General features: G+C 45.1%; 2 protein-coding genes and 2 long non-coding RNA genes across 8 annotated transcripts in view; 2 read left to right on the forward strand and 2 right to left on the reverse strand.

Moving 5' to 3' along the window:
- Positions 1 to 23024, reverse strand: part of GNG7 (G protein subunit gamma 7) — an 81130-nt gene that overhangs the window by 56970 nt on the left and 1136 nt on the right. For 3 of the 5 annotated variants that reach the window (XM_075524408.1, XM_075524405.1, XM_075524403.1), the window contains exon 2: positions 8165 to 8242. The exons of 1 other annotated variant lie outside the window; for it this stretch is intronic. The gene's annotated coding sequence lies outside the window, so the exon portion shown is untranslated. Of the gene's footprint in view, positions 1 to 5160; positions 5356 to 8164; positions 8243 to 23024 lie in introns of those variants that run through there. One more of the 5 variants, XM_075524406.1, reaches the window with a different exon arrangement.
- SGTA (small glutamine rich tetratricopeptide repeat co-chaperone alpha) overlaps positions 1 to 23024 on the reverse strand; it is a 71430-nt gene that overhangs the window by 19068 nt on the left and 29338 nt on the right. The window lies entirely within an intron of this gene.
- Positions 1711 to 5312, forward strand: LOC142420463 (uncharacterized). Its single transcript, XR_012778751.1, has 2 exons — positions 1711 to 4116; positions 4495 to 5312. It is a non-coding gene; the product is annotated as an uncharacterized LOC142420463 (long non-coding RNA).
- Positions 7316 to 22218, forward strand: LOC142420462 (uncharacterized). The gene is made up of 3 exons (XR_012778750.1): positions 7316 to 7713; positions 14583 to 14813; positions 19733 to 22218. It is a non-coding gene; the product is annotated as an uncharacterized LOC142420462 (long non-coding RNA).

Here is a 23024-nt window from a genome sequence, read left to right on the forward strand (position 1 = left end):
TTTTTTAAAGGCATAAAACCCACGTCATTTACTCTCCACTGGGTTTTAGGCCATGGCCTGCCTTGCCCCTTTCACCTCCATCTTCCTCAGATTTCAGTAAATCAAAGGGTGAGGAATAGCCCTCTTGCCAAAACAGTAATTTTAATTTTTTTTTTTTTGAGAATAGCAATTCTCACAAATACCATATTCTAAACAAGAGTGGCAAATGCCAGCTATCTACACAAATATGAAGGTGAGAGCAAGAGAAAAAGCCTTACTATGAAACAGAAGAACTTGTGTTGGGTTAGGAGACCAAGAGACCAAAAAGGAGCATGGGGTAAAAGTGCAAACACTTCAGACGCAGAGCAAACAGCACAAGGTTTGCAATCAGCCCCTGAAGGGCTCCTAGTCCACCACCACTGCCCCGTCCCTCCCGGATCAGCAAGCCACTTGCTGCTTTCTCACATCCCCCCCGCTCGAGTGAAGCTTTCCACAGCATCGCCCACACGCTCGCCTCGGGGCAGCCCCTGGACCCCGCCGAGGCTGGAGCTGGAGCAGAGCTGCGCCCGGGGAGAGCAGGTGGAGAGGAGCCTGCGCCTTCCTCCCGGCCCGAAATAGCAAATGCCAAAGCTGGGGCCTCACTCATTGCGATCATTCCTGCTAAAGCAGCACAGGCCTGCCTGATCCCTGTTCAGAATTCAGTAATAAACTCAAAGGGACTGAAATTCAGGGGATTTTTGTCAATCAAGCGGCATGCCCCTCCCAAAATAAAGTACGGGAGATAGGCAAGAAGCATGCGCAGGACTGTGGAGCTGAAAAACAAGTGCAGCAGCCTCTGAAAGGTCCTGCAGGTAAGAAAGGCTACCAGGAACATGGGAAAACAAGTCCTCAGGAGCAGCGCTTTCCAGGATTCCCTTGTTCTGCCTCCAAGGAGGCATTTTCCATCACAAGGAGATGCAGTTCCTGCCTCTCCCTGCAGCACAGGTTAATCAGCCTCTACAGAAAGGGGGTGCGAGAAGCAGTCTGGAGGAATTTCAGCCCTCAGTAAGTCAATATGCTCTTCAGCCCTTTCCATACAGGACGGTGTGCCTTTTATAAGGGAAAGGAACGAAGATTACTTTCCCAATATCCTGCTAATTGCTGAAAAAGATGAACTTGCCCCCATAAATCACAGGCTGCACTGAGGCAGCCTCCAGCTGCAATCCCCACTCCATTGCCTCCCAACTCTTCCAGCTATACGTGATTTCATAGCATGAAAAAATAATTACGGCTTCAAAATTGCAAACAGATTTAAATAGCAAGTAGCTTGGCCCCGTGAAGTATGTGCAGTTGTTTAAGTGCCTCTGGTGCTCTGTAAGAGCTGGTAAATGCCAAGCTGCTACAGGAATCGGCCACCACCTCCAAGCTGCCAGAGAGAGTTCAATGCCTCATTCAAAGACAAGCCACCCAAAATAAAATCTACCTTTTGACTAAATGAAGTCTGGAAGCTGTAACTAAAGCGAAAACCTGAAACGACAATACACACATTCTTTATTTTTATTTGTATTGTTCTTCCTTGAACTTTGTCAATGCACCTGTCATCTTGATTGCTCTTTCTTTCGTTTTAAAAGCAACACAGGGATTTCTGGACTGCCCTTTTTTTTTTTTTTTTCAATCAGTCACCATTTTAAGAGCTGTTTAGGTTTTCTGCAGGCACTACTATTTGAGGGCTACTCCAGAACCACAGGAGAAGTCTCTGCAGCTGAAGGCAGTCCCTGAGCAGCTCCCATGGCAGGTGGGAATAACACCACCACGAGCAGCACGCTCCCTGCAACACACCTCCGACTGCGACAAGGACATTTAACACCTCACCATCCCAGACAGTCCATCTCTGCAGCACTGGTTCACGGTCTTTGCAAAGTAAATTGGGCAGGAGACATGCCTATAGGCAGGCCCTTTCCTAGAAGGCGACCTGTTAGGCTGGACTCAAACACTGCATGAGCCAGCGCTGCTGCAGGAGCAGCCTCTCGCCTGGGCTCCTCCCAGCTTCCCCCTCCTCCGGTTTGCAATCAGTGCCAGCTTTGCAGAGACCCCAAACTACGCCTGATGAACAACATCAGCATTGCTCCTGCACAGACTTTTGAAGTGGAAGTTAAGACACAAGGAACAGTTTGCAGCAGGGAAAAAACAACCCAACAACTTTCCAGATGAACACAATACCATCTTTGGCTTTCCGCAGAAACGAGCCTTTTGTTTACAGGCTTGCAGAATCTGACTCCAGGGGCTGGTCTGTTCTTGCTCAGAGAGGGAAAACAAGCCTGACCTCAGCGTGCTGGAATAAACTCTGCCCCCTCCTTCCTTCCACGTTTCTCCCAGTGCAAAGGTAAAGAACATGATATCCAGCAGCCCGACTGAGCTCGCCGAGCGAAGCGTGACCGCACACACTCCTGTTTACTGACATCAAAAACAAGACTGCTGGAGTCACGGAGGTAAACTAACTGGAGTGCTCCTGCTGCCGTTCATCAGGCTACGCTGGCCAGCACTTCCCAGCTGGCGAAAGGTCTTCACTAAGTCAGCTGGCCCCCGGTACTTAACGTACAGCATTCACTATTTAGCACATACCTCTGTGTGCATGGATAGCCACGCTCACAGCAGACACTCCCCTATCTCCCACTTGTACCGTTTCCTACACAGCCGATAAGCAGGGTGCAATTTCCTCCAGGCGGATATTGCACACCAGCACTTGCTGGCAACGAAGGCTGAACAACGAACCTGAAAGTCGTCGTGCAAGACTCGGAGTGGCTCTACCATTCTCATTAGAAACAGCTACTCGTCACGGGAATTTGTCACACCAACAGGTTTGGAAAAAAAACCTTGTCATATTTGGACCTTCTTGACCTATGCTCTGTTTACGGTGCGGACCAGAACCCTTTGCTCAAGCCTGCTCTGCAAACATGCAAGCGGCTAGCAATGCAAGTACCAGCGCTTCAACAGATACCTTGAAGTGAGCGTGGGCAGCAAGGAGGGGAATTCCTTTCCGAACTAACTGGAAGCGGCAACAGTTGGTAATGCAAAGCATCTCCCAGGGCTGGAGCCTGCAGCTGCCAACGTTCCCTCAAAGTCAGGGCAAGGCTCGAAGGAAGCTAGATCATCCATTCCACCAGAAAACCTGCGGTGCCAGGAACTCCGTGGGAGGCAGACTCTGCAGAAGAGCCTTTCCACAAGGATCGTCCAGCTCACTGGCAGGAGGAACTTGCTATACTTCCCTTGGACACTCTGAGATCCGGCAGATCGCGGAGCGGGCAGGTGGCCGATGCTATCAACTGTTCCAACTGTGATTAATAAAAAGTTCTATGAAAAGAGTAGAGGGAACTTAGGAATACAAGATTCAAAACCCCATCCTTCTGTAGCAAGTGACTGCTGATTGTGTTACTAGTCCTTAGGATTTTTAAAGAATGCGTGAATACATGGCAAAGCATAAAATTCAAAGACGCTGCATTCATACGGTGAACAAGACACCAACCCTACCACCTTTGCAAATGAAGGTCGATGTGCAATGTTCTTGACAATCTCACTTGGGGTTTTAAAGTGAGAACTAGAAGAAACTGCATTTGCACAGGCTCTAAAGACTAACTCCAGCCTGCAGTCCGCTCATTTTGCTATCAGGGTTCAAAGATTTCAAGCACTAAAGAGCCCATGCATTTTAGAAAAGGCAGAGCCAGTCAGCATGCTATTTGTGCAGAACAGCCTCGACATTCCCCTTCCAGAAAGGAGCCCTGCTCTGATAAGAGCAGCATGACAGCCCGCTTCAGGCAGCTCAGCGGCCGGGCTGGTATGGAGCTCTGGCCTCCCTGGCCCAGTGGACGATGCGACCTCGTTCAGTGCTGTTAGGTAACGCAGAACAGCTCATGGAAAATGAAGTTGTCAAATAGCAAAAGGGTCCTTTTGAGATGCCTGATGGATCCCTAATCAAGGAACTTGGGAACTGTTACATGCCGTACCACAGGGTTAAATTAAAGCATTACTGGTGGGTACTGCTGACCAACAGATAACGAACCGACACGGAGATGCATCAGCACGAGACTGTGATTCAGAGCAGTGCTGCAATCACAGGAGGTAACGACCTGCTGCGCAGCATGGCACGTCTTCTTACTCTGGGTAAGCAGGGCACAGACCCACACCAGAAGTTCAGGTTCCCCCAGTGCTGACGTGTTCGCAAAGTTAAAGGGAGAGAAACGCATTACTGAAGGTGAAGTTGCTCAGATCACACTCGAAATTAAATGACCTTAATGGGATAACCAACGCCGAGTTTAATTCTGCTACTTAGTACTCTAATAATAGGCAAAAGATCTTAGTCCAGAGGTAGACTTTGTCATTTCTCTAAAAATATATACCTATAAATAGTACATCATTATCAAACAATTGCATCTGGACAACCAGTGCAAAATATCCATGGTAAGAGAGATCTTGTAAAGTTTAACTTTTCCCCATTAATTCCTCCACGGGATGAGCAGATTCTTTTTTCCTTGTCCACAGAACTCCTGCCATTTTCCAGCACACAGCCCAGGATTTTTGCTAAGTAACAGCTGCCACAGCCAGTGCACATTTGCTTTTGGAAGCAAATCGCTTGTGAAGTTGCTAGGAAGTCTGCTCTGGCAACTTGCTCTGGAACATTTTTAAAGTCCTAAAAAGGGAAGGCTTGGAGGAGCAGCAAGCAAAAAAAGGGCCTTCCCTATGTCCTGCAGTGCTTCACACCTCAAGGGATCTATGCTGCAAGCTCAAAAGCCGCAGAAACCATTTGACAGGACCCATGCTACTACACTTGTAGCTAACGTCCCTCCAAAGGCAAAGTCTGACCAGCAGCTGCTCCTGTGAAGCTCAGCTCCTTCGGGGTCTCCGAGCAGAGCAATGGGAAGCATTGCTAGCAGCTGTGCTGCTGGAGGACAGAAAGCAGCCCCACACACCAGCTTCATGCACAAAGGCATCTATGCATGAGCGGTTTCACGCGGGGGAAGGTGCAACTCTAGACTACACAGCCCTGTAAAAATAAAAAAAAAAATTAAAAAAAAGCGTAATTCATAACTGAAGTTTAAGTGTGAAATGCCTTAAACACCCATCGACCTAAAGAAAAGGAGCAGAGGTGAACAAGGATGGCCAGCATGGAGCAGCACAGCATGGTACACGAGCACCGTGTTTACCTACCCAGCCATTTCGCAGCAAGCGGAGCGGTCTGCTGAGCAGTCTGGGGTATTCAGAAGGACAGCTACTACACAACCATGCATTCCTACTCAGGCTTTGTTTTTCCTCTGAGCAAAAGAGGAAAAAGTTTAAAATAAACCTTGCAGACAGCAGCATTCCATTTGCAAGAGTTCATTCTTTAAAGAAACGGGACAAACTAATTCCTCAGTAAATATTTGGGGTTACAACTCTGCTTAGCAGTATCTCGTTAAACACTTCCAAGGTTTTAGAGAGCCAGTCATACACTCAGGACAGCGGTCCATGGAAATAACAGGACTTATTTCAGCAGTAACAGAGCTATTTTTGAAAATTTTACTTATGGGATGCCAATTTCCTGAAGCTGTTTGGAAAATTAAATTTAAAAATGTACAAACACTAATGGAACAAAAATGTGCTATAGCAACAGCCTTCTTTTGCTAGGAGATACACTAGATATGTTTCTGGACTTTCCAACTTACTTTCATCCAAAAAATCACCTTTTCCTCCTTTTAGAGGACAAATTAAGAATAGCAACAAAAAAACCCGTATGTCTGCAGCAAAAAATGTTTGCTTATAGAGAAAGCTTATTCCTTAAAAAAAAATCTTCCAGTTTTAGCAAATGCCTCCAGCTGTTATAAACAGATCAAACCAGTGACAATACACTTCTTTACTCTAGGGATGCTTAGGTTTAACATAATTAGATTAGCTCAATGCCTCTGCCAGGCAAATAAGCAATACAAGAAGTTTTTATGTCGCTGACAACCTCCTAAAAATTGGAGGAATTTTAAAATGTACACCAACTTAACAACTGCTTGAAACAGGAAGAGGAGGTGAAAGAGTATCCAGCTGAAGCAGCAAGGGAGAATTCATTACACTGTAAATACCAGAGGGAAACACAGATGGGATGCTGAGGTTTATAATTCTTAAAGTGCCATTATAAAAGCGCGCAGGCATTTGCTTTTAAATATTATGACGAGCAGCTGAACGGCGTAAAGTATAGCTCTTTTCATAGGCTGCACCAACAATTCAGGAACTGTTCCAGTAGAACAAATACTAAACATCAACAGGCTGTTGACTTCAAATCACTAAAAACACCACACACGCACACACAAAATAATGACAAACTAGCATTGCTTCCACGCGAGCAATAAAGCACTCCCCAGGGAGGGGATCTTTCCCCCTTTCCTACCAGATGGGTAAAGTTCACCTCGTTCTGCCATTACAGAAAGGGAGAAGGGGAAGAAAAATGTCTGGAGGAAGGATTTCGAAGCAAGGTTAAGTTTTGTTTTAAACGTGGATGTGTCTCCTGGGACACGTTTTTCTCTCAAAGCAACTTTTGAGGTTATTTCAATGTGCTTTCATATTATACAAGTGCCCTATCTTCTAGGGGCTATCAAGCAATTTTATCCAGTCAATTAGTAAAAAAACTAAGCGTCTTAATGAACCCTGGGAAACAGGGTGCTCTTGATACATCAGTGATTACTAGGCCAGGGCAGCATCGTTTCTGCAAGATGCAAGTCACCAATAAAGGTGCCTTCGTGTAACTTTAGGAACTGGGCAAAAATTGACAGGATTAAAAGTGGCTTCCTAAATAACAGATAGGAGCTGTGAGAGTCCTGACCGGCAGCAGAGAACTGCTGGTTATTCACACGCGGAGCTGAATGAAACAAAAGGGTTCACAAATGGGTCCTGAAAACAGAAGCCAAACCCTGCAGTGACAACTCATTCACAGGCCCTGCTGCAGAAACAGCTTAAAAAGGAAAAAAAAGCACACTGGGCTGGGGAGAGATGCATGCTTCCATACCTCAACAAAAATCTGCCTCTTTAGTGAACAAAGATTTGCTTTTGAGATGGAGACTGGCATAAGCATTTCCTGTTTGGAGCCCTAAGGCAAAATATTACAATGTAACAACCTCCATTAGTTTTCCTTTTTTGTCTTTCTCTCCAATTCTGTATGTTTTGAATTAAATCTCCAGTTGACTCTGACTCACAGCGAAGCTCTATGCTGATCCAACGAACATCATTCCTCTCTTGGAGGACACACCAAGTGCAAAAAGTAGGGCAAAATGACGCAAGCGGGACAGACAGGGGACATTTTTTAGGAAAGTGAGGCAAGAGGAAGCGCTGCCGTATCCCTGCCACAGTCTGGGGAAAGGACCAGCAGTCACATGATGATATACAGCTCCTAATACATTTGCTAACGAGTCTGCCAGTCAATTACTCATTTCAAATGGTTTCAAGGACTTACGCTCTCTCAGCGTTCTGGAGACTAATGCTGTTTCTGAGATGACGAGCAGAAGCGGCAGCTGATGCTGTGCGGTCCAGCTGCCAGGGACACACTGCCCTCTCTTGGAGACTCCAAAAGCAGCCCCACAGAAGGATGCTGAAGACCAACACCGCTGTTGGCATCTCTTAAAAAAGTAATTTCTGCCCGAGAGGCAAGTCAGAGGCAAGAAGCAACTCTGCTAACACCCCCCTGCCTGATCTATGGCTTTGAGGAAGGAAGTGTGAATGCCTTTTGGAAGAGCTGCTCTTAAGGTAGGTCAGTTTTAACGCATAACCTTGAAGGTACCTTTATATCATCCTATCAAAACTTTAATCTTTTCACCTGGAATTGTATGGCAGATAATGCAGGGCACAACTGTGTCTACCCCGGAGAATATTATAACATCTAAAGAGCGGTAATACTGTGATATGCTAACAGTCATCACAGAAAAAGAATGTAATTCAGAAAAAATATTCCAACTTATAGGCAACAGCTACGTGTTAGCTTTCTGTGTGACCTGGGGGCAATTTTAGACACTTAACACCCTACCTTGGTCAAACTGTCTCCAAGTGGACTCCGAGCGTGCTGCTATCACATTCACACTACTCACCTCATAAGATATCCCTGGTTTGGGGAGTCAAGGATACAAAGATGTGGAAAATTAACTGTGAGGCAGGAGAGATGGCTGGCATGGCTTTGTGCTGTACTGTGGCATAAACATACCTGGTCAGAGAGTGGTCACACCACCTTCTTCAGCACAAAGGCAGATGCGCTCTCTGGCTTGAAAAAAGGACAGCTCTCCTAAAAAAGGAAATGGAGAGAGTTTTCAGCAATTAAAACAATCCTGCAGGGAATGCCTGCTACTCTGAACATCAGGCTTTGATCCAACCAGCCGAAGCACCTCACTTTTTTTTTTCCCATTTAATGAAGGCAGACGTAGTAGCCATATGGCTACAAAGACCCTTTTTACACTGACAGACACAGGCACTATTTCCTCCCTGCTTGAAACCAGGCTAGACTTGGCTATTACAGAACTATTTAAAGTCACCCAATAAGTATGAGGGACACGTGACATGGATTCAATGATTAGCAGCTTCACAGCTATGATGGTTGGCCAGCTTTAAGGCTGACTCCTGCTGCGGAGGCAGAGCACCTGTGGGCACTCAGTGCAATTTCATAGCCGAGTCTGAAGATGGCTCCATCGGCACAAGAGATGCCATCCACTCATGCCTCCCCATGCACAAGAAAAAATATCATTAGGCACACAAAGAATGAAGAAATATTCGGAATGCTTAGTCAGCTATCAATCACCTGTTATTTGTCATATGCTGACAACAATGATGCGGTGAAGGCAAGGCAGCAGTCACATACGTGCATTATATATTTCTAAAGATGTAAGGCTGCGATGTAGAAGCTACAACAAAAGAAACTAGAGAAAAATAGCTTGAGCAACTCATGGAAGTCAAAGAAAAAAAGAATGACAAAGACAGGTTTAACTAAAGAAAGGGAAGAGGAAGGCATATCTGCAGCATTTCATTTTTTGTTCCTCCCCACAACGATCAAATTAAAAAGCCCACACACTTAATTTAAGTACAAGTTAAAGGGGAGCTGGAAATACAGTCATTCAGAATCACTATTTAGGTTAGGAAAACTGCTGCATTATATTCCTTTGTCAAGCAGCAGATAATGAAATCTGCAAAAGAAAATGCGGAATTTGGACCCATCACACAAGAACCAGAAGGAAACGGAGGAAATCTTTGGTACGGGTTTACCACGCAGGACCGAAGGAGCTCTGGCCCCATAAACACTACCCCGCAGGGCATGAGTGACGATGACAGGACGCAAAAGTAGCTGTGCAAAGATCCCAAACCCTTTTCCCCATGTCTTCATCACAGCTACAGCCACAATGCTACCCTCACGCACACAGCCCAATGAGTTTTAGACCCCAACGGGTTTTTTTGGTTTAGTTTGTTTCTTTTCAAACACAACATACAAAAATGGAACTTGGGGAGGGCACGTGCCCAGCACTCAATTACAGAGGTGTGATTTACTAATAAACCTTTCTTCAGGAACCTTCACAATGTTTAATTTATACCTTTGAAAATGCCTCTGATAAAACCCTGGCTCCACCAGCGTCAGGCAAGATTTGTCATTGACTTAAGGGTAAATATCCTCGTCACAATTATGTTTACATTGCATTGTGTCCGAAGCTCCAGATATGACTTTAGTATTTAATTCATGATGACAGGCAGGCAGCTCAGCATTTCCAACAGCCAACCAACCCCTGCAAACAGAAGGCTACCGAGACCCCTCCAAGGCTTGACCTTAGATGAAACCCTCTCTAGCTGTTAGAAGAGAAACATCCAATTCATGCTAGAACATTTAATGGAGGAAAGCACAAAGGGAAGAGAGAATATGAACATTATTATTTTAGGTAAAGCTTTTGCAAGGTTGGGTTTCCTTTAAGGTGTGATAAAAACAATCGGGTAACTACGGCTGGTGCTGGAAGGGGCCACAGGGCAGTAACAGGGCTGCTGCTGGTGCTCGGCCAGTTTTCATGGCAACAGCACTAAAACAGATGCTGCAAGCTCTGCGAGGGCAAGTAGCTGCAGAGCTTGTTTCTAGAGGGAACTCTGTCTAATGTCTAATCATTAACAGTAAAAAACACCCTAGATAAAAGTCAGCTAGTGATAGACTAAAGCAGTGATGCATTTCAAGTCAGCAGAGTCATTACAGTCACCAGGAAGCGCGGGATGTTTGCTTGTTCCTGTTATGGCTCTACCGTGTTTCCCCTGCAGAGGGGACAGCTTCACAGGAAACAATATAAATTAGAATTAGAAATAGTCATCTATTTGTTCTTCAACCCTCTCTCATACGAACAGCAAGAGCATTCACTCCAGCGCGCTGAAGGCAGCAAGATCAGACGTGCTCGCACACATTAGGGCATTTTAAGCTGCTGCTGCCATTGAAGACGAGAAGCAGCAGCAGTGGCGTTGTGAGCTTGCTTGCCACAAGGACTGCAGAGTTACGTAGTCTGAAAGGTGCAAACTTAAAGTGTGTCAACCCCATTACTTGCCTGGTAAGGTCGTGAGGGCAAACCAACCCCAATGTGCACCTGTAGGACCTTATTCTGTGATAAAGCAGCACATTTGGGAGTCCTGTAAGAGCCTGAGATAGAAACAGAGGTGCATTAACCATCCGCTGCCTGTGCGGCACATCTGCCCTGTGGAAGAGATGCCAGACGTCCCGTGCTACACGCCTGGACAGGGACGGGCAGGCTGTAGGCACAGTCACGGTACATGCACCGCACGGCCCAGCCGTGCATCAGCACCGGTCTCCTACCTGCAGCTTCTGAGCATCATCAGCTGCTACAGCTCTGACCTGGCTGTCAGACAAACACGGGCACCGCTAAGACAACATGCAAAATGTCAAGTCCTCTTACACTTCCAAGAAATCTTCTGCATTAAGACACCCGCTAGACTCACTCCAGTTCAGCCCACAAGGCATCAATATCTACCAGCCCGCGTACTAGAACAGAGAGATATTTGTTCCCTTTTGTGTATCAGCCCTACTCTCTGGGCTAAAATCCAGAGAAAACTGCTGAGAGCAAAACCCCTCAGCTGCCGAACAGGCACGAGGTTCCCAGACCCTCCTTCCACACGCCTCCATCCAGAAGGGGTGTCCGCCTCGAGCCCCCTCCCGAGAAAGCCTCCAAAGCGGCAGCTGTAAGCGAGCACAGGGGAGGTTGCTGCAGCTGGAGCCTGATGATGTAACACGTGAAATAAAACAGAACTAAGCCAGACCGTTTCAAGTTGATAGAAATTGTTCTTTTTCTGCGCTACCAGAGGTATGTAGACTCCATGGAAGAGCATGGAGGAAGGCTGCATCAGAAGTGCCATCTGCATCATCCTCACTAAACCCTTCCTTTTCAGTACCTTTATCACTTCACCCCCTGCCAAAAACACCCTGTTAAAATAGACCCAGCATTCAAAGACAGGTTCTAAACAAATTTAAGTGTAAAAAAGTCTAAGAGACTATGAAAAAGGCAGCAGCACGTCAGCAACCATATCTGTCTTCGCTTCCTGAAGCTAAAACATCGCTCTGTCCATCATGCAATAACCCCAGGTCCTGTATCCAGCTGTAAACATGATGCTCTCTGCCAGGAGATGCCTCCGCAGAACCAAGCATCTCCCACTGGCCACGCAGGACTCGCTGGCTTTCCACGAACACCAGGACAAAAGCCCACACGACACGACACGGCACAGCAGAGCACCATCCCTGCCCAGCTGAGCCGCAGCAGCGGGCAACAAAATGGCAATGCTTTCAACATGCAGCTTCACACTCTGCAATATTAAGAAAAATTACTTGGGATTACGAGATGGCACCGCAAAACAAAATGTATGTTCATTGGTTTTTAACAGAGCCATTTACCATTTGTTCTTGATCTCCAGGCCCTCTATTTACAGAAGAACTACTCACATAACATAACGCTACGCTGCGCTTGAGAGCATCACAGAAATAGGCCTTTTTTAAAAACCATATTTAGAAAGGGATATCCGAATAACACTTTGCCCTTTTTCAGTATCTTTTAATCAAAAGCTCTCAAAAGCATCTTAAGCAGCAATAGTTTGCTTCCTTACTAATCTGATGTTGAAAAAAATCTCAACTGCCTCATTATAATCATGCTGATGCTCCCAAAAATCTGCGATCAGACCTGGGAAGCTCTCAAAACCTGTTGTCCCAGAGACAGAGCATCACTACTGCTCTGCCTTTGTACCCACCAGGAACATCACCCCCTTCACCCACAGCCACGATGCAAAGCCAAAACCATACAGATATATAGGGTACCTACGAGCCTGCTGAGCGTCTTGCAAAGCAAGTTGTTGCCCAGCCACTGGGATTAACGGAGGTCATCTGAACCTGCGTCCCCCACGATGGACCAACTTTGACAGGAGCTCAGAGTGATGCTCCTTCCACCGTTGAAACACCAAGTATGGTTCACATCACACCGAAGACGACAGTGGGAGTCCACAGCATCCTGCGAGCCAAGCTGATTTCTAGCAACATAATTTCAACTCTCCTTTTAGCACCTACGTACAGTAGCGTGGTCATCCTCGTTCAGACCAGCTAATGAAGGCGGAATTGCATGAACAAACCTGGTAAGATCGGAGCAGCAACCACTATTGGTAGAAAACTGAAAAAGCCTTCAAATGCTACAGAAAGCCCACTCCTAATGAGATCTATTTCAGAATCACATAAGCCAGGAAAGCAAACTAATAATATTTATAGAAATGGATTAGAGCTGAATCTTCTGTAAATCTGGTCACGCAAAGAAACAAGCAAATTCACATTCACGGAGAGGTACTTGCCAGCTCTTGGTGCAAGGGTGAAAGAGGTCATGAATTTATGAGCTCTCACTTACGAATCCATTCTTTTCTAGCACATTTATACAGCTCACAGAACCTTGAAAAGAGCACTTGGCGACAAGTCTGCCAGCAAGTGCTCTGCTCCCTGAATTCTTTATCATGCTCATTTCCTACAGTCTAAGGGAAATGCACGCAGGCATTAGGAATAAGTATTAGATCACGTAACAGGTTCACCTGCTCCTTGACTTTTTACTCCAACAACTAGTTCCACAACAACCTGTAAATTAGGATGCTAATTAGGATAACGCTGTTATCCTGAAGGAAGGTATAAGAACCAAGAGCAAGAGCACTGTCAACTTTCATCATCCTCTATTATTCTTCGACAAAATTAAACACTGCTAGTGAAAATGGCTTTTGACTTCGATAATCTCACTTAAGTTTGGTCTACATAACGATGCAGGCCCCAGGGTGAAGTGCCTAGTATTTTAAAATGTAAAAAAAAAAAAAAAAAGTTTTAAGAATTCTACAATTTATGATTGCCCAGTGCTACCAGCACTTGGAAGAGGAAATACTCCTGGTCAGATACTTGAGTTTGCTTGCAGGTTGCATCGGCCAACATTAAGCAGAAGAAATACAGAAGTTGTGGACAAAAGCCTCTCAAATACTGTTATAGGATTAAGTGGAAAGCGTCCAAGACCATCTTTCTTCCCACCCAGCCGTTATATTTTATTTTTAATCAGCATAAGGCTACAGGTTAAGCCAGCAGGTCCCTCGTTTCTTGGGTTTGAAGGAATGGGAATTGACAGTGCAATACCATTCACAGCAAGCAAGCAGCCAACAAGAGAAAGATAGAGAGAAAACAGAGAGCCAACATAGAGCCCTTCTGCAGTAATTAAAAAAAGAAATATTGCATTTGATTAATTTTTACCTGGTATGCACTTTAAAAAATTCAAGTAGCATTTGGACAACTTCTCAAGAGAAGTCAGCCGCAGTGCTCTGCCTGGCGGTCCAAAACCCGATCCACAGGCACTAGCACTTGGGTTAGCTCGATACAATCAGACCCGCAGGAATTTGAACCCATAATTACAGCATATCACAGCAGTCTGCACATGGAAGATATGAAGGAGGAAGGCTTTATTTATGCAGGGGACAACAGTTTCAAGGATGACATGATTAAATCAAGGAAAAATGGTTAAATGCAGAAAGTTAGCAGATTGAGGAAGCTCTTAAAAGAAAAACAGCTGCACCAGAGACTCTCTGGCTTCTCAAACTACAGGAAAAACGCCTGCGCACGGGAGAACTTTGAACGTGAAATGCCTCAGGAGCACTCACCAGGATCCTCATGGTTAAAAATTCAGAAAGGCACTGAACTTCATTACCTCCAGCAGCAGCAACCCTCCTGCCAGCCTGCGGCCCCTCCCTCGGCTCAGGGTGTTGAAGAATTTCCTACACCGCTAGCAGTTAGCTTTGTTAAGCCTCAAACAAGATTTCCTGCCCCTCCACCAACCTTCCCCAAGTGCTCTTCCTGGAGACGTTTGCATCTTCCCCAGGCTAGCAGAACTTCCCTCCAAAAATTAGGGAGCAGCACATTTTTGAATCAGGGTGGTTTGCCTGCAGACAGATTGTATTTCACCTACAAAATAACGGCGTACACAGTTATTAGCCAAACAACCTCTCCCAGCTGTTATTTACTGAAGAGAGTAGGAAGTGGTTACTCTCTCGAGCTACAGCGAAACCACAGCAACTTTTAATTTTTTTTTTTTTTCTTAATGCAGTGCGAAGGGAGCGCAGTAACAGTGCACCAAAGAGATGCACACAATACGTCTCCTCTGTTAGTTGACAACCCTCTTCTATTTCGGGAATGCTCATCTGCAGGTGGAATTGGATTTATGTTCCCATGACTGACAACACAACTCACTCGACTCCGCTCCATCCCGGCCTATGGCAGCTGCTGCTATTTTGAGCACTCTGCCTCTCCAGCGCTGCCGAACAATATTATTCCAAAGGTGAGAACTATTTCCAGATAACAGGAGAACAGCATTTTTCAGACTTTAAAAAAAAAAAAAAATCATGGATTTTTAAGAAGTTTTGCAAGAGGGTGAAGAACCCTCTCCAGGGTCTACTTGCATTAATGGGCTTTTCTTATACATAACCCATGGAGTCAGTGAGACCATTAAAATGAAATTAAAGTCACTGCCCTGTAGCCCACTCGCTGCCCTGCTGGAATGGGCCAAATAGTCTTACCTGGGCTAGCACAAAGATATTCTTCACCAGCAAGTAGGAAAGCATCTATTCCCCCTATCCTGACAAGAAACTTGGCTTCTGGCAACAGACTAGCAATGTAGTCCTTCAGAAGTCACAGCTACAGCCAGTCAATGCTGGAATTGTCCCCAGCAATATCCATAAACCAGAAAGAAACAGTCAAATGTGACTTAACATTAAGATTGAGTCAACATCATACGTATTCCTAACAAAAATGTTAAGTCTAGCATGTAATTTTGTTTTTCACACGTAGGCACCACAGATACTTTTCACAAACATGCTCCAAAAGAGCAGGTTGTTTTTAGACTACTTAAGAAATGTAAGAGTTAACCGCTCCTTAGGAGCCTCTAGAAAGTGTCAACCTAGCTCCCCAGAAAGAAAAGCTGAGGGTGGGATAATAAGGCAAAGAATGTTAACCATCTAATTAGCAATCAGAGAAAGAAGAATTTTGCGATCAGTCAGAAGCACTGACTTCTTTCAGCTTCACGTTGACCCGTGCAAGCATTGCAGTTCAGCTAGAGCTGTTCTCGGTCGCTCACCCTAAGGTCCCTAACACAGAGAGCCTCTAATCGCTACAAGCAGCCAGCTCTGCAAGATGAAGGGCTAAGCTGGACGATCGACCAGAAGGTCTGAAATCAGAGCAGTTCAGCTTCTTCCCCGCACCAGTTGAAAGGCTGCCCACCGCAGCTCTTCTCAGCCGACTTCCATTGCAATTAGCCACAGAAGCTGTATCAGGTCAGCAATTGTTTCAGCCTTCAGAAGCTCGTGTCTTCCACGATGCCTGTAATGAACAATGCCTGGGCAAATTAAATTCTAGTCAAGTCGTCACCAGCTGCAGCTCATATGCTCACAATTTTTTAACTAACATTCTGGAGCAAGCCCTTCCTTGTCCTCCATAAGCTGAATTGCTTGTGCCCCACAGGGCTGTTAGAAAATAATTACTTCTCTAAACCCACAGGCTACTCTTCCAAAGTAGGTGTGCCCCATGACTAATATCTGGCAACCAACCAGTTCCATCTGCATTGGTATGCTGCGAGCGCAGAGCTACTGCTGTCACTTGCAACAGCTCCTGTTATATCTATACTAACAAATGTGAAATCCTTTTTTTCACCCCAGTGTCCTATGTTAAAAATGCTGCATATTTTTCTGTTGACATCTTTACGAAGTGTATCTGCTATTTATCATATGCAATAATAGATCAGTCTTTAAAGCAAATGCTCTAAGCTCGACAGGTTTCTGCAAGGGACGGTAACGCCATGTATTTGAGCACTGACAAATGAATTTGGCATCGCACCTCTGCAGTGTAAATCAGCAGAAAACATGGGATTTTGTTGCCGTTCCCAGAAAGATATTTGCAGCAAGCCCCTTCAGAGTGCAGGGTGGGATTTATGCTTTAACATGCACAGAATAGTCTGTGGACTCACCAAAATGGAATTAGAGAAACCCACCCGTTGCTCCTGCAGCTCCTCCTGGGGACACGCTTTCTAGAGCTCGCTGCCCCACACAACCGGCATCACGGCACCAGGAAAGATTAATTCATTTAAACGAGCAGAGAACGCACAGTACAGCCTGAAGCAGCTCTTTCAGAAGGATACTGGAGTGCTAGGAGCCAAATTCAACTTAGTAAAAGAGGCCGCAGGAGAAACTTGAGAGATAAAAAGATACCCGTGTTCACACTGCTGACTGCGCCCGAATGTGTACCGAGTACGTTTGAATCAAGTTTGTTTCCGAAAAGACTGGCGTGCCTCACAGTCCCACCTCAAATGAAACACAGACCTGATCCAAACGGACAGCACTTACAGGTTTACTGATGGACAGACACCCATATTCTGAAAAAACAAACGGTTCTCAAAAACATTTGTAGGCAAAGCAGCACGGGGTTATAAATTGGAAGAGAAAGACACGATGAGAGGTTAGTTTATTTCCAAGTACTTTTACACGCCTCAGAGCTTTTCTTACAGTCACATTCACCTGAAAACAACCTCCGGGTCCCATCCATGACAAAAACCCCTTTTCCTTACCTTAAATCACTGTACTGACCAGCATCTAATCCCATCCTACCTGCAGTTATCTTTACCTGACTCAAGACAGCAACGAGAGCACACGATAAAGGGTCCTCTTTGCTTATACATTTCCTGTGTTCCTTCTTTACCAACAAACACCCAAGAAACCAACAAAACAAACCAACGAAGTTAGGCTTAGTGATTCCCTGACCACATGAAAAAATACAGTTTAAAGACCATTAATACTTAATTTCCAGTCTTGCACAGTTTCATCTCCAAACTCCATTCCATTCTTAGGACACCAACCCGCTCTCAACTGCTAGATAATATTTCTTTATTTTAGTACATTCTTCTCATCCTTCCTTGCTTTTCAAAACCGATACTTTCAAAAATCTCATCTATAAAGAATATAACTTACTGAATATTTATTTCCCCAATTCTAAGCTACAGTTCCGGTACTTAAGCAGAAAACACGCTGGTTCCAAGAGGCGTATTCCCCCTCCATTTACTAGCTTTAACACATACTTTGCAAAAACTCATTTAATATCCTTCCAGATGATCAGCACCGCTTTTGTTTCAAGATTTACCAGTCAGTATCTTACAAGGATGGAAGCCAACAGGTCGAGATCAACAGCGTAACTCCACACACGATTCAACGACGGGAATGACGACAACGTTTAATCGGTATTAGCTGCAATTAAACCTGCCTGACACTAGCGTAACACGAGCTTTCCATCGGAGCCACCGCAGGCACTCACGACACTCGCGGGTTACAGGAAAAATGCTTTCCCAACATTTTGCCCGAGACACAAGGAGCGTGATGCTCCTTGAAAACGATGCCAGTTCCTTTTCATCATTGGACACGCGTTACCTGGAGCTGTCTGCTCAGCACCCAGCACCACTGACCGCACGCGCTTCAATCCCACACCGGCCAGAAGAGGATCCACTGCTAAGATTATACTTACCGACATAATTCCAGAGTTAGAAGCAAAAAGATTGTATTTCTTGGCCTTAACTAAGGATCTTTCTTTAAAAAAAGGAAAAGAAAAAGAGCCTCTCAGGCCTTCTTCCCCCCCCCCCGAAAAGTTGCATAGTAACATTAAATTCACAACATTTGTGTTTCGGAATTGTACCATAATTCATCACGAGAAACTAAAAAGAGAAGCTGTGATACGTCATGATTTATTGAGCATAAACACCGATCCTTTGCCAGCAAAAAAAAGAAGTTACCCTTAGACTGGAGGAAATGAGAATAGCCGTGCCTACAGCAGGAATAACCTCCTAAAAGCAGTTTCTGCAGTATGTCTACAGAGAACCTTTTCCGTAGTTTCAGAACTGCAGCAGAAAAATCGGAGGACAAGCTCCAAAGGGTTAAAACAAACGAGAAACATTTAGACCTTGTGCATTTTTCTACAAGCAGATGAGGCAGAAATGGACAAAAAGCCTCCAGGGCTCAAAAAAACCCAAACTATTCTATATATTTAAAAATAGATTTATTTTTTCTGAAGGGGATAAGTTGGGGGGGGAAAAAAAAAAAAAACAACCAACGCAAAAAGCTTTTGGAGAACATTAGCAGAATGTCAATCTCGCTGGCTGCTCCCCGGAGCCATGAGAGGAAGCTGTCATCTCCACGCTGCCACCTGAGCGGGACCGAGGAGGTGTCGGGAGGAGGAACATCCTTCCACCATCCCCGGGACCGCAGTCCTAGCGCTGGCTCCAAGCCAGGTGCGATTTTGCTACTCGTACGTTCTCATTAGGAGTGAGGTATTTTTAAAATGACTCTTACACGGTCTGTTTTCTAGCTTTTTTCCCCCCCTCTTTCTGTAGAATGAAAATAAAACAAAGCTGGAGTTACGGAGGTTTCTCAGCTTTTACAGCTTTTTAAAAGTCCATTAAAAGATATATCTTTAACTGCAACTTCGGAAACATTTTCAGTTATACAGAACCAACACAGGCTGGAGTACTTTAAAACTTTTTCTTGTCTGTTAGAAGGAAGAGGGAAAAACATAAAATAAATTACAAAAAAGCTTAATCCTTAACTAAATTTCCTGTTTTGTGTCTCAGCATTAACAGTGTGCCTGAATTTCCTCCCGTTTTTTGTTTTGTTTTGTTTTTTAAACATCACAGCCAATCCCTACCCACCCATTTCACAAAAACCTAGTCCAAAACTACTGGAGATTTCAGGCGTGTTCGAGTTTGAAATATCAGCTGAATTCATAACTCATTCCCAGGAAAAATCCAGCTCCTACGCCCCTTAAAACAAAGATTAAACCTACTTCAGCTGAAGAACCGCTCCCCTCGCACAACAACCGCTTGCGCTGAACACCACCAGCATTGAGAATTAACTGCAGATCGCTACATTCAGCCTTTTCAAACAAATTTGTTGTCACGACCACTTTTCGTTGGTTTTTAAATTAGTTCATGCCTTGTCAGGTATTTTGGAGGAGCAGCAGCAGGAAGGACAAAAGCGGTCAGCACAATTGCGCAAGGCAAAGAATATTTTAAAGTGTTTATGGAATTGATGGGTTCACAGGAGAGAAAATTTACATACAAGAAACTTGAAGACTGTTGCGAGCAACTTTCACTTTCGCAAATAGTATTTAAAATGAAAACATGGTTGTGTTGCACAACGGCCTATTTGTTCTGGTATTTTAATAAAGGGCCTTTTAACAGAACGAAGCAGAAGCGAGCGGACGGTAACAGGGGACTCTGATACGTGACAGCAGTAAAATCTGTATGGCTGGAGCTAACGCCGCGGGATGGAGCAGAGCTGTCTGAAGCAAACTGCCCATCGCTTACACACGCACAAGGCCACCAAAACCAGATGCTTCCAGCTGGTACCCAAAAGCAAGGGCTGGCTCTTCCAGTGCTCTGTAAGTTCCAGCAATTTATTTTTAAATACAAACTAAGCAAGTAAATCTAAGACAAATTAATTTTTTTAAAAAAAAAAAGCTCTCTCCAGCTTTGCCGGTCTGCCTTTATTGCAACGATGGTCAGACCACACAGCAGGAGGGAACTGGATTTACATTTTCTTTTCGTTTTGTTCCGTTCCCAATTTAATTTTTTCTGACATTCTGCACATCAAGCTAGGACACCCATAAGAGAGAAAGATAATATATCACATTATCTGGCAACAGGTGAGAGGAGCTAACCGACACAGACAATGTCCAAAGAAGTCAGAGATGCTACAACCGGGAAATTCTGAAACTCGCTATATATGCACAGGATCCCACTGAAAGATTTCTGGTCCGTGGCTAAACCAATTAAATAATTTGAGTGATATTTGAGCAATTATAGAGAGCTTTCCACCTCAAAGTTCAACCGTTAGACCTTCGCATCTCAATTCCTTTGACTTCTCGTAAAGATGGGGAAACCAACACTGGATCTACCAGCCAGCGCCAACAGGTACCCACAGTTGGGTACCTGACTTCAAACCATACCCACTATTACGTTGATAGAGATAGTGTATTTTATAAAGCCCTTTTTCCTCTTGCTCTACCCTCCCCGTGCAAGAATCCCCAAACAATTACAAACCTTTAGCCTGCTTTTTATGCAGCCATCATTTTTGGGTCATCCACCCACGGCCTTCCTACAGCATAGCAGGATTGCCATCCCTCTCGCCAGCTTTGCTGCTACCCACAGCGTTTGGAAGAGCGGTTTGGAAACTCTGGCAAGTTCAGAGCCGCGTTGGGGTCTACAAACCCAAGACGACCAAACTATTCGATCTTTCCTACCTAAGCTAATCTTCACAGCCAAAAAGGGCAAGAAGGTGCTTTTTTAAGTGACAGCTCGAGTTCTGCTGTTCACCTCCTCACGAAGACGTAAAGGAAAACTTCCCCCAGCCGCTGGCGAGTGGACAAGCAGCTATTTCAAGCCCTGCCCAAAACAGACCATTCTAAGGGCAATTAGTTAGGCGCTGGCGCTCGGCCAGCCCCACGGCTCCGCAGGCTAACCGCTGTGCTAACAGGATGACTTCTGGCAGGGAGAGCCATGATTCCCCGTCGCTGACGGCGACAACTTTGACTGCCTCACTCACATGCAAGGAAGCGGAGAACAGCAGTTATCAGTAATAAAGATCAGTATTTTCCGAAGGGCAGAGTGTCCAGTTTCTCTGGAGCCAAGTCCAGGGACAAGCAGCAGGACCGCAGGTCCAGGAGACGGGCACTCGCCTCGCTATGCTAACGAATTTCAGGGCATGACAACCTCCCAGCCCACGAGGTAGGGCAGAGCAGTTATCTCCATTTCACAGATAAGGAAATAAGGCAGGAAGGCAGAAGTTGGGCTGGCCACAGGGGAAGTGTGATGAGCAGAGGACAAACCTACGTCTCCCGAGTCACACGCTCCTCTCCCGGCCACTGAATTATTCTTCTTGCCTGTTTGAACCAAGAGAAGTCAGTCTCCCGGTGTCCCCTACCTTCAAAGAGGGATAATGCCTTCCTAAGACAACTCTCGAGTCAAAAAATATTAATTACCTTAAGTAATACCAGTTAAATACTATATCCAGGGATAAGAGATGGATACAGAAGAAAAACTGGTAGGTACGTTGAAATGTGCCTCCTGTGTAAATCATTAAAATCCACAACAATACTCCAGCCACACAAAAGAGCTATTTCCATTTGTTTCACAGCTACAGATGGCAGAAGAAAAACCTCTCAGACAATAAGCTCTATTTAAACATATTGATCCAGCTTTTTTGGTGCGTTTTCCCCCATACTGGCTACAACCAGAATATGATAAATGGTGCTATGTAGTCATAGAGCTCCCGTGCATTTGCTTTATGATAATGCAGCTGACTTGGAACCCAAACCAGCGGCCATCAGCTCATCTGCCTGCACACAACGGGATGTCCCACATAGCAGAAAGCTAAAGACACGCAAAACCTCCGAAGGATGAAGGTCTGACTTCAGTACTACGTGCTTGGGAAGCAAGTAGTCTCTGAAAAGCAGTTAAGAAAACCAAGCAATTACCTAAAAGGCCTCAAGTTTACTTACAGACTCTGCCTAAATATCAAGTTACTGACTTCTGTGGTCTACCACAAGTCAGCTTTTCTCCTGGTAGTAATCACCGCAGTTGTACTTGTCCGGGTCAGTTTTACAAGAAGCCTACAGCTATAAACAAACCTGAAGGTTGTCAGTTTTCCCCCCAAAAAACCCAAACCCATTAAAGATAATTCAACACCTTAAAAGCCACAATAACTTCTTGCCTCATTCACAAGCAGTAACAGAGAACGTATCTTAGAGCAGAATGCAGCTCTATCACAGTCCATTTGGCTTTTATTTAAAGCCACGCCTGATGGCGATGGCCCAGCACAGAGGTAAATCCTTCACCTGCTCCAGCACTGTTGAAGAAAATGAGCTGCAGAGATCAGGTACCCAGCTCCAGTTCCCAAACCAGGCACTGTGACACCTTCCAGTCCCTGCTTACCTACACACACATACGCTTCCCTTCCTTAACCTCCTAAAGGACACCCGCCAGTATCCAGCTTTTCATTCCACACACTTCTGTTTAGAAATGAGGAGAAGAAGGAGTCAGATTTCTCTCTTTGTCTGCGGCACCCCCTTATCTCCTTTACTTCGCTCTACCTCAGTAATACAGAAAATCCAGATACTGCAGCTACCCCTCCTTTATATAACCAATGCACTACAATTCACTAATGCCTCCAAAGTACTGCCCAGAACAGGCAGGCTACCATTACTATCCTTCACCAGCCATCAGCTCCTCCAGCTATTTTCCCCTTCTCTCTACAACCTCTCTATACCAACCCACCGTTAACTCACGCATGGAAAAAACAAGATTATGTGCTATTAGACCTTCTGACAAGCTTCCCAACCTCCTTTTATACCCCACAAGAGGGTCTAGACCTGCTCCCTGTTAAGTCACCCAACTTGCAAAGCGAGCTGGCGCTGGACTGTGTCCCTCATCGATTACGACTGCCCCCTCTCATCTCATCCA

Source organism: Mycteria americana, chromosome 24 (genome assembly GCF_035582795.1).
Source record: "Mycteria americana isolate JAX WOST 10 ecotype Jacksonville Zoo and Gardens chromosome 24, USCA_MyAme_1.0, whole genome shotgun sequence".
Classification (NCBI taxonomy): domain Eukaryota; kingdom Metazoa; phylum Chordata; class Aves; order Ciconiiformes; family Ciconiidae; genus Mycteria; species Mycteria americana.